The sequence below is a fragment of the Protopterus annectens genome, chromosome 2.part0, assembly GCF_019279795.1.
Source record: "Protopterus annectens isolate FY-2018-M chromosome 2.part0, PAN1.0, whole genome shotgun sequence".
In the NCBI taxonomy this organism is placed as follows: domain Eukaryota; kingdom Metazoa; phylum Chordata; order Ceratodontiformes; family Protopteridae; genus Protopterus; species Protopterus annectens.
In genome coordinates this window covers 363,071,619-363,084,297 of record NC_056728.1, presented here as the reverse complement: position 1 = coordinate 363,084,297, position 12,679 = coordinate 363,071,619, and positions in this window count along the sequence as shown.

The window sequence follows — 12,679 nt, the reverse complement described above, 5'->3', positions numbered from 1 at the left end:
TGCATGACAAGTCCAAATTGTGAGATGAAGTCAAAAGTAATTTTGTAATGCCACTTTTTACCATTTACAGAGAATTAGTCAGTTTTTGATCATGCTAACAGCTTACAGGTTGCAGAGACAACTGAAATATTTTATACTTACTGCTCGCAGTGGGATGCACTTAACAAGGATAAGGAATTATCAGACAAAAAGCTGGATGATAAGTTGATATAGCTTAATGAAAAATACATGCAAATGTTAAAGAAATATGAAATACAGGTTAGGAAGTATATGTAAGATGTTCTAAAACATTTTGATAAGGGCTGATATTGCTATACATACTGCTATGAATGCACAGGAAATATGGGTGGGGATAGTGGAACAGAAGCTCTTACACACATGTTAGAGGATGCAGAACAAAAACTTTTGAATGCCATAGCAAAGGAAGCAAAATTGCACATTAAGATAGGGGAATTACAGAAACAGCTACAGGAATATACAGTTGCAAATGCAGATTTACAGAGACATGTGTCAGATCATGTTAGTTAAGATAGCATTAATGCTCCAAATGTGCAAGTAGTGACAGGTTCTCCAGTTGATCTCTACCAACAGTGTCATTTGTTACAAACAATTCCTCGTTGGAATGACAAGAAAGGTATTTTTTATAATATGTTGACAACTGAAGACTGACTTTCTTATACAGCTGACAGTGCATGGAATGATTCACTGCAAAGATTTTTTTTTTTGTATTTATTCCAAAGTGTTATAAGACTTTTATTATTTCTAATGAATGTAGGCTTGATTCTAAATTAAACAGAATGAGAGCTATACTCTTGGTGTATTCCCAGGGTCAACTTTTGACTATGAAGTTGTTAGAGCATTTTAATATTAGAGTTTCTGACAGGGTGCTAGGACAGGCAGAGCATTTTAAATTGTTTTTTTCAAATCATTGACAGTATAGATGACAGGGAAATGACTGACTCAGAAATGCAAAAGAGGCTAATACATGCATTTTTGGAACAAGTAGAAGGAGTACCAGGTGACATTAAGTGTATTTATGAGGAAACTGCTGACACATTAGAGAAATCTGTTCATAAGCTAATGAAAGTGAGAGTAATGAGTGACAACAGAGATGTTTTTAAGCAGAACATGTTTTTCTCTTGGTACTGATGAAGACAGGTTTGAAATAGTATGTGCAGTAATATGAGGTAGAGAAAGGTGGGGGATGAGGACAGGTATGTACTGAGAGCAGCATCAGCCCTTCCAGCTACAGGAAGCTCTGAAGGTAGACAAATTGCATGTTTTTTCTGTAGAAAACTGGGACATATCAAGCATGACTGTGTATACTATATACACTGGAAAAATAGGCAGCTAGAGAAAGGAGTATTTGCAAGAGACTCAGACGAAAAAGAAATCAGGAAGGAAAAGCAAAGGCAAATGTTGCAGGATGTCAACATAGATGGTCAAACGTTTCATAATAAGGCAAGAGGTAATGCTAAATTGCAGCAATATGATGGTGAAGGCAATGTATATCTCATAGGAGCTAGGAAAGATAATTAGATCATATCTGTAACTCAGATTGTAAAAGGCAGCAGGCTGTATGTCAGGAATTGCTTTGTCTTGCATATGCAGTAGATGAGGATCATGATTCCCAGGAGCAAGAACACAATATTTGTGTTGTCAGAGAAGTTTCCAGGCATCTGGATAATGATAGTGTTTCACAACAGGGGTGTGCCTCCTGCTCAGATAGTTAAGTTAGCACATTTAATTGACATCTGGGTGGAAGGGTTGCCATGGAAAAATGTCTTAATAGACACAGGGGCAGCAGTTTCTTTTTCAAACAGAAGGCTTAAGCTGGATCCAAGAAAGAAAACTTTGATATCAGGTTTTAATGTGTCACAATGGGCAGAGAGCCTGTCAATGGGCAGTGAGCCTGTAGAAATTAAGTTTACTCTGGATGAAACTCTGGTAATGGGAACATTTTTGATACATCCTAGTTGTGGAATAACCATAATAGGAATGGATATTTTAAACAGGCTAAGTATAATAATTGATTTTTCCAACTGTATTTTGTGGAAAATGAGATGAAAGTGAACTGATTGTTAACTGAAAGTGCATGGCAATAGAAGTTAGTCTAGTAGAGAGCAAAGGAAAAGGGGTGATGTCCCTAACAGACAAGCAAATAGATATTTGGAATACCATAGAGAAAGAATTGTAGATGTTATGGGCAGGAAAAAACAGACTGTGGGAAGTCAAGAAGTTTTGATTACAGTGGGAAGTGCAAGAGATTAAATTCCTCCATTCCAAAAAACAGTATCCAATTCCAGTTGAGGCAATAGATGACATTAGAAATGCATTTTAAACTGGGAATAGGCAGGCATAATTCAGAAGGGACATAGTCCAACAAATTTACCTATTTGGCAAGTTAAAAAGAAGGATAGGAGTTAACCATTTGCTAATAGACCTCCATAAGGTTAATCTGTACACACAGCCAAGACCATATTTAATATCAGGAGTTCTAAAAATAGCAGTTCACATAAAACCACAAAGTAATTCGTTTACAGTGATAGATTTAGCGAATGGATTTTTGCAGTACCACTTCAAAAAGGGAACGGCAAAAGCATGCTTTTACCTTTGAAAATAACAAGTATGTTATGACTAGATTACTTCAGGGTTTTCAGAACAGTCCTGTAATTTTTCATCAGATTGTAGGGACATTCTTACAGGATGTCAGTAGAGATGACACTTCACCCTCTGAAAACCCCACTTCCCAAATTTCAGAATGCAGAAACATTAGGCTCTGTTATGTCCCTCAAAAACACAAAGAGAATCAACATCCTCTGCAGTTATATTCCTCCAGGAAATAACACACCTATAAGAGGAAATGTTAGAATGGGCTACAATCAACCTGCCCCAAGAAACCATCCTGCTAGGTGACCTAAACCTAGACTGGCTAACCTGCAACTCCAACAATCCCTCAAACCATATTAACTTATTTGGATTCTCACAACTAATCCAAGGACCCACCAGAGTTGACAACAAATCCAAAAAAACATTCCATTCTCGATTGGACTTTAGTTAATTTCCCCAAAGAAAATTATCATGTGGGCTGCCTACCTGATGAACTAAGTGACTACTGCCCCACATTCCTCCTTCGTAAACAGGAAAACATACCCAAACCCATATTATATAAGGAAACTAGAGATGAACACAAGGTAAATCCACAAATTCTTAACAACATGTTACAACAATGTAACTGGCACCCACTACAAACTCTAGCATTAGACCAGGCAGTTGAGTTTTTCAATAATACTTTTATGGATGTTCTAAATACAGTAGCTCCCATCAGGAAACTTAGAACTAAAGTTAACTATGCCCCTTGGTTCAATAGGACCACAAAAGCCTTACTAAAAGCCAGAGACAATGCCTGGAAGTGCTGGAAAAAGAATAACACTAACCAAGATAGACAAAAATATCAACAACTTCGGAATCAGGCCAAAAAACAAACAAATATGTATAAACAAAACTACTTCCTAGGTATCCAAAACAAACATTCCAAAACCCCCCAAAAGTTCTGGCAAGCTATCAATTCCCTTCTGAAACCTGGCAAATCTACCACTCCAGCTCCCAACACCAAAACTAATAATGACAGCACAGCTTCTCAATTTAACCATCTCTTCACAGAATCTATTCTCTCATTATCTACCAGCTATCCAACAATAACTCTATATTCACCCCAACTATAGACCACAATAGTATACCCTCCTTCACACTCTCACCTGTACCAACCTCCACAGTTAAAAAACTACTCTCAAAACTAAAACCCACCACTCTCACAACAGATGGTCTACCCACTAATTTCCTAAAATTAGCTGCAGAGTCCCTAGCCTACCCTGTCTCAATTCTTATAAACTGCTCCATGAAAGAAGCTTACATCCCCGAACTATGGAAAGTGTCATATGTTATTCCTCTACACAAAGGCGGCAACTCCTATGAGCTATCAAACTACCGCCCCATTGCTATCTTATCCCCCCTTTCCAAGCTCCTGGAGAAATGTATTCACACCCAAGTGATGTACTTCTTAACCTCACATAATCTCCTCTCCTTCACACAGCATGGCTTCAGCCCAAACCATAGTGCAACTACTGCTCTTCTCTCCTTTACCAACCAGGTTAACCAACTCAGAAACAACAACAACTTCGTATCAGCCATATTCTTAGATCTATGTTTGACATGGTCTCGCATAACTTACTTTTAGACACTCTATCCAACATGTCCTTTGCCCACTCCACTACTTCCTGGTTCAAAACCTATGTCTCTGACAGAAAACAATCAGTCAAATGGCAAGGTGTACTATCACCTGTACTACCAACTACTATAGGCGTTCCACAAGGATCAGTACTGGGTCCTCTACTATTGACCATTTTCACCAACAAACTACATACTTCCACCCTGCATGCATCACTTATACAATACGCAGATGACTCAACCCTAATCTGCTCGGCCCCACCCATAACCATTCTTCAAAAGCTTACCCAAGAATCCTTCTGCTCCTTGGAAAAATGAATTACTGATATCCAACTAATTCTAAACCACAACAAGACCAAATTACTTCTTTTCACCCTAACAAATCCAGAACCACACCTCCTTCCTTCACTATCACCTCCAAAAATGGCACCACAATCTCTCCCTCCCCCCATACTAAGCTCCTCGGTGTTGAAATAGATAAGGATCTTAACTTTGATGTCCATATCTCTCAAACCATTAAAAAGGCACATAAAAAATTAGGAACTTTATACAAACACAAACAGTTCATATCAGACCAAGCACAAATCACCCTAGACAAACCCACCTTTTGTCTACACTAATGTATGCATCACCAATCCTAACCCACATCAGGAAAACTGACCTAAACTAACAAGAATCATGTTACAATAAAATTGCAAAAATTCGCCAATAACTCCACTTTTAGAAGCCATCACTGTCTTTCCCTAAATGAGCTACAATGGTTAGAACTCCCTCACTTAATTGGGTACCACCAACTAGTGCTCACCTTCAACATACTAAAGAATTCCCACAATACTCCAGCCCTAAACCAACTACTAAACCAATATTCAGCAAACCGTCCTCTACGCTCATCCAACAAAACCCTGCTCTGTATATCAAAAGCCAACAATACTGCAGGGAAAGCTCTTTTTTCTCATACCATCACTAGGAAATGGAATAACCTCCTCAAAAATATCTCTTCAGCACCATCTATCTCACTGTTCAAAAAGTTACTTAAGTCACACCTCTTGCAATCCTGGCTCTGTCCTTACATCATATAAATGCTTTCCTGCTGTCCTCCAATTCTTGCTATCTTCCTCTCCTCACTGCTTACTATCTCTATTATACAGTACTCAAATACTCCCATACAGGGCCTACTATGTGGAAATTATTACGTGTTGTGTGATGTGTCTTTTGATTGAATCAGTTAATGTGAGTCTTTTCTCCCAATTACTACCATCCAGAGTCTACTATGTGTAAATTAAGCTTGCTTGGAACAAACCATTGTATGATATATCTTTTTTGATTGTGCATTTACCACTGTACATATTGTTTGATGTGGAGCTTTTCTCCCTGGGCCTCCACTGTAAATGGACCTCGTTCCAGTCGACTTTCCCGGTAAACAAATATAAAATAAATAAAATAAATGTTATTCATTATATTGATGACATTCTGGTACAGTCTGAGACTGTAAAAGAGCACATGAAACAGCTGAGAAAAGTTCTGAGACAATTGCAAGAGGCAGGGCTCAAAGTAAACAAAGACAAAATCAGTTTTTGTCACAAGAAGTAAAATTTCTAGGAACCATTATCAGACCAGCAGGGAGGAGTCCTTGTCAGGAAATTTTGGATTTGTATAAATGTATGGGAGTCATGAACTAGAACAGGGAATTTATAGAGGACTACACAGAAGCAGCAGCTCCTATCTATAAAATGTTGGCAGATCAAAAAGAAGACTTGACTCTAAAATGGAGTCTCACTGAGGAAGCGGCATTTAAAATTTTAAAGCAGAAGCTGGAACAGGAAACAGAGCTAATAGTTCCTATCAGTAAGTTATCTTTTGTCTTTTGCAAGCAGCAGCAAGGAAGGACAAACTCTTAGTGGTGTTATTACGGTATTGACCACAAGATGCATCTCAGGGAATGGATACTAAGTTAAGACTGGTTACTTTTTGTAGCCGGAGAATGACTCCTGTAGAAAAAGGATATCATCCTTGCATTAAACAGCTTTTGGCCATTTACTGGGAAATAAGACAAACAGAGTATTTGACAATGTTCTTTGGGGTTATAGTTCAAACTCCACATTTGAGAATCAAGACTTTGCCAAATGACAGTGAGGTAAACAAAATCACTGAAGGGGTTAGTCCGACAGTTTTTTTCAAAATGGATAACTGCTTTCAGTATGAGGAATGTACAAATACAGAAAGGGGACAAGTACTACTTAATTAATTTTATTGGATTTGAAGGGAAAGTGCAGATTATGACTGCCACATTCCTACAGTGTATGTAAATGATGCATATTTCTGGAAGAATGGGAAGTACTACACTGGGTTTGCAATAGTGACATTGCAAGAGGGAGACAAACCAGTTATGTTTAAGTTACCAGGATACATGTCAGCACAAAGAGCTAAGCTAGAGGATGTAAAATATGTTTTGCAGCATTTATAACTAGCAACTATTTACAGTGACAGTGCTTATGTATTAAACTGTTCGAGACTACATATTGCAATGTGGGCTAGAAGATGGTATACTGACAGTGCAGGAAAATCTTTGAAGCATGCTTCTGTTTTACAGGATATGTGGAAACTGATTCAAAAGTACAAATTGCAGGGACATTTCAGTATTTTTAAGTTAAAAGCTCATCAAAGGACAAATAATGAAAATGCAAAGGCAAATGCTTTGGGGGATGCTAAAGCAAAGGAAGCAGCTGAAAAGGGTAAGGCTTTATATTCTGAACAGACTGAGGGGAAAAGTTTTGAACTCCAAGTTTCTGAAGCGGGATTTTTGGAGGAAGGAAAACAAGTAGATGAGGATTTGAAATAAAATCCAAAGGAAAAGGGATAGCCAGAGGAACTGGAAACGTGTGTTACAGAATAATGGATTAGATGGGTATTTCTATGTTTTTGAGACAAAGAAAGGGCTAAAATTGCCATACATTCTGTATCAGCTCGCAAAACAAGTAGTGAAGTCTAATCACCAAATGTTGGGACACGTAAGAACAAAAAAGTTATGGGTAGTAGTGAAAAAAAAGTATTGGAATCCACAGTTGAAAAAAACCTGTGTCAGGTAGTGCAGGATGAATGCTTGATATGTCTGCAGACAAATGCAAAGTGTAAGAAGCCACAGTTGCATAGGGTGTCCATAGTAAATGGATCATGGTACGCTATAGAAACTGACTATTCTGGACCATTGCCTCCTGCAAAGGGCAGGTATCACTACTTGTTGGTAGTGGTAGATGTTTTTTTCAAAATGTGTGGAAGCAATTCCAATGAAGGGAATGACAGCTAAAGTGACAGCAGCAGCACTTTGGAAAAAACATCTTTTTTGCCATTGGGGATGGCCCAAGATGATAGAATCAGACAATGGATGACAATTTGTCAGTAAGACAATTTAAGTATTTTGTAATATGCTGGGAATTCAGCAAAGATTTAATGTTCCATATCATCTACAATCAAATGGGATGGTGAAAAGAATGAATAGAACCTTAAAGGACAGGTTGAAAAAGATGTGCCTTGAGACAGGAAATAATTGGGTAAATGACTTACCTAGCATTTTGATGGGAGTCAGGGCAACACAAAATACCAAGACAGGAATATCTCCATTTGAGGTAATGACAGGCAGACAAATGTCCTTATAATTTCATTTTGACCTGGAAGTATGGAGTGAAAGACCATTGTTAGAAGAGCAAAGCATCAACAATGGATGAAAGACCTGCAGGAAATATGCGAAGAGATAGCCAAAGACTGCTTTTTAAAACGTTCCAGTGACAAGCAAAGTAGTTTTTTCTTTTCTTTTTTTTTTTCAAAGCGGAATTTGAGCATGCATGTTTGCTGCTCTGAGTTCCGCAAATCATCGCATCTTTCACATTACACACTAGTTCACAGTTCGCACTGCTACTAGCATGTACAAATATTTCTTTTTTTTTCTTTTGACAGCTGGGGGGACTGCAGCCCAGCAGTCCTATACCATAAGCTGCTCCTGGCATTGTTACTTTTCAAATCATGGATAGCAATGAAAAGAGTGCATTTCCATGTCACTCTTACAAAGTAATGTTTGTACTGCTTGAAACAGGTGTGATTCATGAAAAAGTATGGCATTACACTTACTGCAAATGCATGATCATCAAAGTACATTTAAATATTGTCCACAGACTGTTCTGCATCAAAAGGTATTCACATGCACTTTTTCATGTAGAACCTTGGCATTCAAGATCCTTGAGTGTGGATTTAGGAAGCACAGTCTTTGGGTTTAGAAGATGGATGCTATGCAACATAATTTGAATGAGGTATTTGCTTGCTGTACACTCCATGGACTCCTCACCATTCTTCAGCAGTTAGTGGCATTCTTAGTAAAATAATTTTGCTGCATGTTATGCATACTCAGGTCATATCCTGCTCTGAAAATGTTAGGCCTGTCAATGCCTATGTTTAATTTAATGTAATTTAACAAATCCTTTGTTGTCTGTGTTAGCCACTAGGATAGTAGCCTATTTTCAGAGGAGACCTGATGTGATATTATACTGAATGTGGACAGAGGCGCTGGAAGCTGTTGAAGACTGGGGATGGGGCAGAGAGTGACAGGGGCACTTAGTGATCTAAAAAGGACATTTTTTTAAAACTATTTACTACCACAACATAGGTTCACTTGGAGGACGTTTTAAGTTTAGCCAATTTCCATTTTGGTGCTTGAATTAGCATTTCCTGATTAGTTCTACCTATTCCATGGCTGATTGTATATTAGCCCTAGTGAGAATAACTGTGATCACACCATAGATAATTTGAGGGGACCCATGTAAGGGATGCAGCATTTAAGAACTGCCTCTATCCATTAGTGACATGATGAGAAATTCTGGAGTACATTTTCTATTACCCATCCTTAGACCAAGTTGCATTTGAATATGGACAGGGATGAACTATGATTTACTTAAATGGATAATCTGTTCTGGATATATATCCATCTCTCCACAACATTCAGTTTAGATACCTGGACTGAGTATTTCTGATGCCATTTGACTTGCTGATGTTCAGTAGGTCCATCTGTATTAGGTCGGAGGATGTCTTGTATGCCAGACACATCACTTCTAAGCACTCTGTAGGATACTGAGTATAGTGATAAATCTTTGAGGTGGTCCATGCAAGACCTATTGTTTAGGACTTGTATCCTTTTAGTAAATTATCTCTGTGAGTATTCCAATTATTACATGGGTCTTTACAGATACATGCCAAAGTAGGCATTATACAAAATGATTGACCTAATGAGGGCTTTGCAAATGAGGGCAATAACATATCGAGATCTAGTCACAAACAATTTGTTTATAAGCTGAGCAATATAGAAAGACTTTCTTATGACTCTGGGCACATGTTGGTCAAAAGTTATGTCACTGTACACACAAGTTCCCAAATGCCAAACAACTGGGTCAGTTCTTGGGGGCATTGTCAGTTTGGCAGTTCCCTGGAGTAGATGACTTCCCGAAGGATATGATAATGTATTTCTTGGAGTTTAGTTTCAATTCATGATTCTGGCACCAGTTATTGTTTGGGACAAACCTTCCTGCATGATGGCTAAGTCATTTGCGGATTCAATAACTGCTCCTAGCTTGCAGTCATCTCAAACTTAGTCACACAAAGCCCTTCGGTATTTCCTTTTACTTTTGAGATGTATATGCCAAACAGAAAAAGTCTCAGCACCAAACCCTGGGGACACCATTGGTGACTGGTCTCTTCCCCTATTTTGATCTCCTGCATTCTGTGAGCAAGTATACATGTATACGTTCTTTGATTCACCTTCCTGATTGTATTAACCTGATTGTATTATATTATATTGCTTGTATAATACAGCACCATTTGTTAGAATGCGTTTTAAATGTGTAGTTTGGAACAGTCTTCTAGTAAGCAATGAAACAAAATGAATGAACCAATAATGGCAAAACTACCCATTTCAAGAAATGTCAACCATAAATGGCCACTCAAACTTTTGTTATTACAATCCACCAATACCGGTAAATATGCAAAATCTCTGCAGAAGTCATCTAAATAATTCCACATTAAAGGGATCTGTAACTAATGAAGAGGTTGCTGCTAGCAAACAACTTAATATTTCATTGTTTCATCTACAAATAAAGTACCTGTTGCCCTTGAAGAATAAATTGCCTATGCTACATTAAAAAATGATAAGCTAGTAACTTTGCAATGGGGAATGGATGGCAAACTGATAACGGGTTCATAGTTACTAGGTAACTCCTCCAAAGGAGGACATTCATAGGACTGCAGCATCCACTCCCATTAAAGTACAACACAGTACAGTATCAGTGATCCATCTGCATACTGTGGGAGTAGAACCCACAGCCTTCTGCATCAAAAGCAAGTATACTACCTGTTGTGCTACTACCATTGCAAACAACTTAGCATAAGTAGCATTAAACTTCTCTTCCCCTTAAGCTCTCAGCTCCTTGTAAAATCCACTTGACGATCAACTAAATCTCTCAACTTCACAAGCACAAGAAATATGGAAAAAGCCAAAATTTATTTGGGGGGGGGGGGCAAATGACCAAAACCAGGGATATCTTTTAAATATTGCTTGTATAATCTTGGAAGGTTGCTAAAATAAAGTGTTTTGTGTTACCATGTGTTTCCTGAAAGACAGGAAGACTGAAACTTACAGAACTATCATTATTTAGTGAATTCAGTTCTCACTGATTTGCCAGATAAATACAAATTTTAAGAGGAACAGACCAAAAGTATGAGCCAAATATTCTGTGAAAATCTGGACAGTGGAGAGCTATGGACTCAACTCCCTGAATCACAAGTGGTGGTATGGGTAGAGAATTCAGGCTCTTGTTTGAGCCTGAATAACACTAACCAACAGGTATACCTAACTGGGGCATTTTACACGCATGTGCGCACGCACACACACACACACACACACACACACACACACACACACACACACACACACATATGAGAGAAGCATAACTCCTGCAAATAAAAGAACAAAACTCCATTACCGGCATGACTTACACACACACACACACACACACACACACACACACACACACACACACACACACACACACACACACACACACACACATGCACACAAGAGCAGCTGCAAATAAAAGAACAAAACTCCCTTACCGGCATGACTCTGGCAGCACCAATGGAACAGCGGCAGCATAACTCTTGTAACAGAGCAATAAGAGGACAAGAACAGCTGTTTTAGTTAGTTTAACTTCAGGGTGCAAATCCACCTTAGAGTAAAACTCTGCTTCATTAATTTTTCCAATATGTCTTCAAGCTGTAAAAGTGTGGGGGGGGGTTCCCCTCCTCCTGGCTCTATGGTTCCGGCACCCATGAATGTGGATAATTTGGCCAGGGCACTGGAGAAATTCACATACTTTTATAAATAAGTGCCATGGAATCGTTTACATCCATATGACCTACCACCAACTTGAACAGATGTGGCCTTGGTTTATTGCTCAGCCAAAAGGATAGTACACTTGGTAGTGTAACAGTCCCTTTTGCTGCACTTCAATGTCAGTAATGGAAAATGTATCCAATCATCTGTATTGGAAATAGACCCACAGCCTTCTGATCTATGAGCACTAAAGGCAAGTGGGTTATCTGCCGATGCTAACACTATTGGTGGCTATGGTAGGTTCAGTAGTAAGAGCTGTAGAACATGGAATGATATGAAAGATAATGGATAGAAGACGGTCCAGGACATTTGTCTGCCACAGGAGGGGGGAAGGCCCTGCCATGAGGAATTCATCTGACAGAAAATGAGAAGTTGTTATCATCAGTCGAACACAAAGTCTTAGTGGTTCTTACCAGTGCATTTGTAGGTCTGTCTCCAAGATCAGGTTATTTTATTTCTAATAATATTATGTGAGATATTTATCTTTACTTTACTTATGGGAATTTTTTCACATCTACAGGCAATGCTGTGCTACCTTTTGCAAAATGTGCTGATAATATACAAGTGAATACATCTACAACAAGCAGTTACAACATGTATGTCTCAGCAAGTCAGTTAAGTCTATTTGTGGCTGGGTGAAAAACATTTCTAATATCCACTTATAGTGCACATCTGTTCTGGTTTAGGGGCTATTGATTTTGGCATACAAAAGACTTTAGAGGAGTCCAGAATGATGAGAAGCCTGGTCGAAGTAGCTTTATGACAGAGCTGATGATGCTAATTTTGAAGCTTTGATGACTGAGACTGGTGCAGAGGCAAAGTGTCTTACTGAGAAAGGACAGGAGGACATGTTGGTGCAGATTGCATTTCATGAGTGGTTGATAACACTGTGGATGAGTTACAGTTACAGGTTGACAAGTTGTACACTCAGAGACAACTGAGTTTTCTAATACAGACTCTAATCTGTCACCTCTGATGTTCATGCTGGGAAAGGCACAGGAGGTGGTAACCTGACTGGTTCTA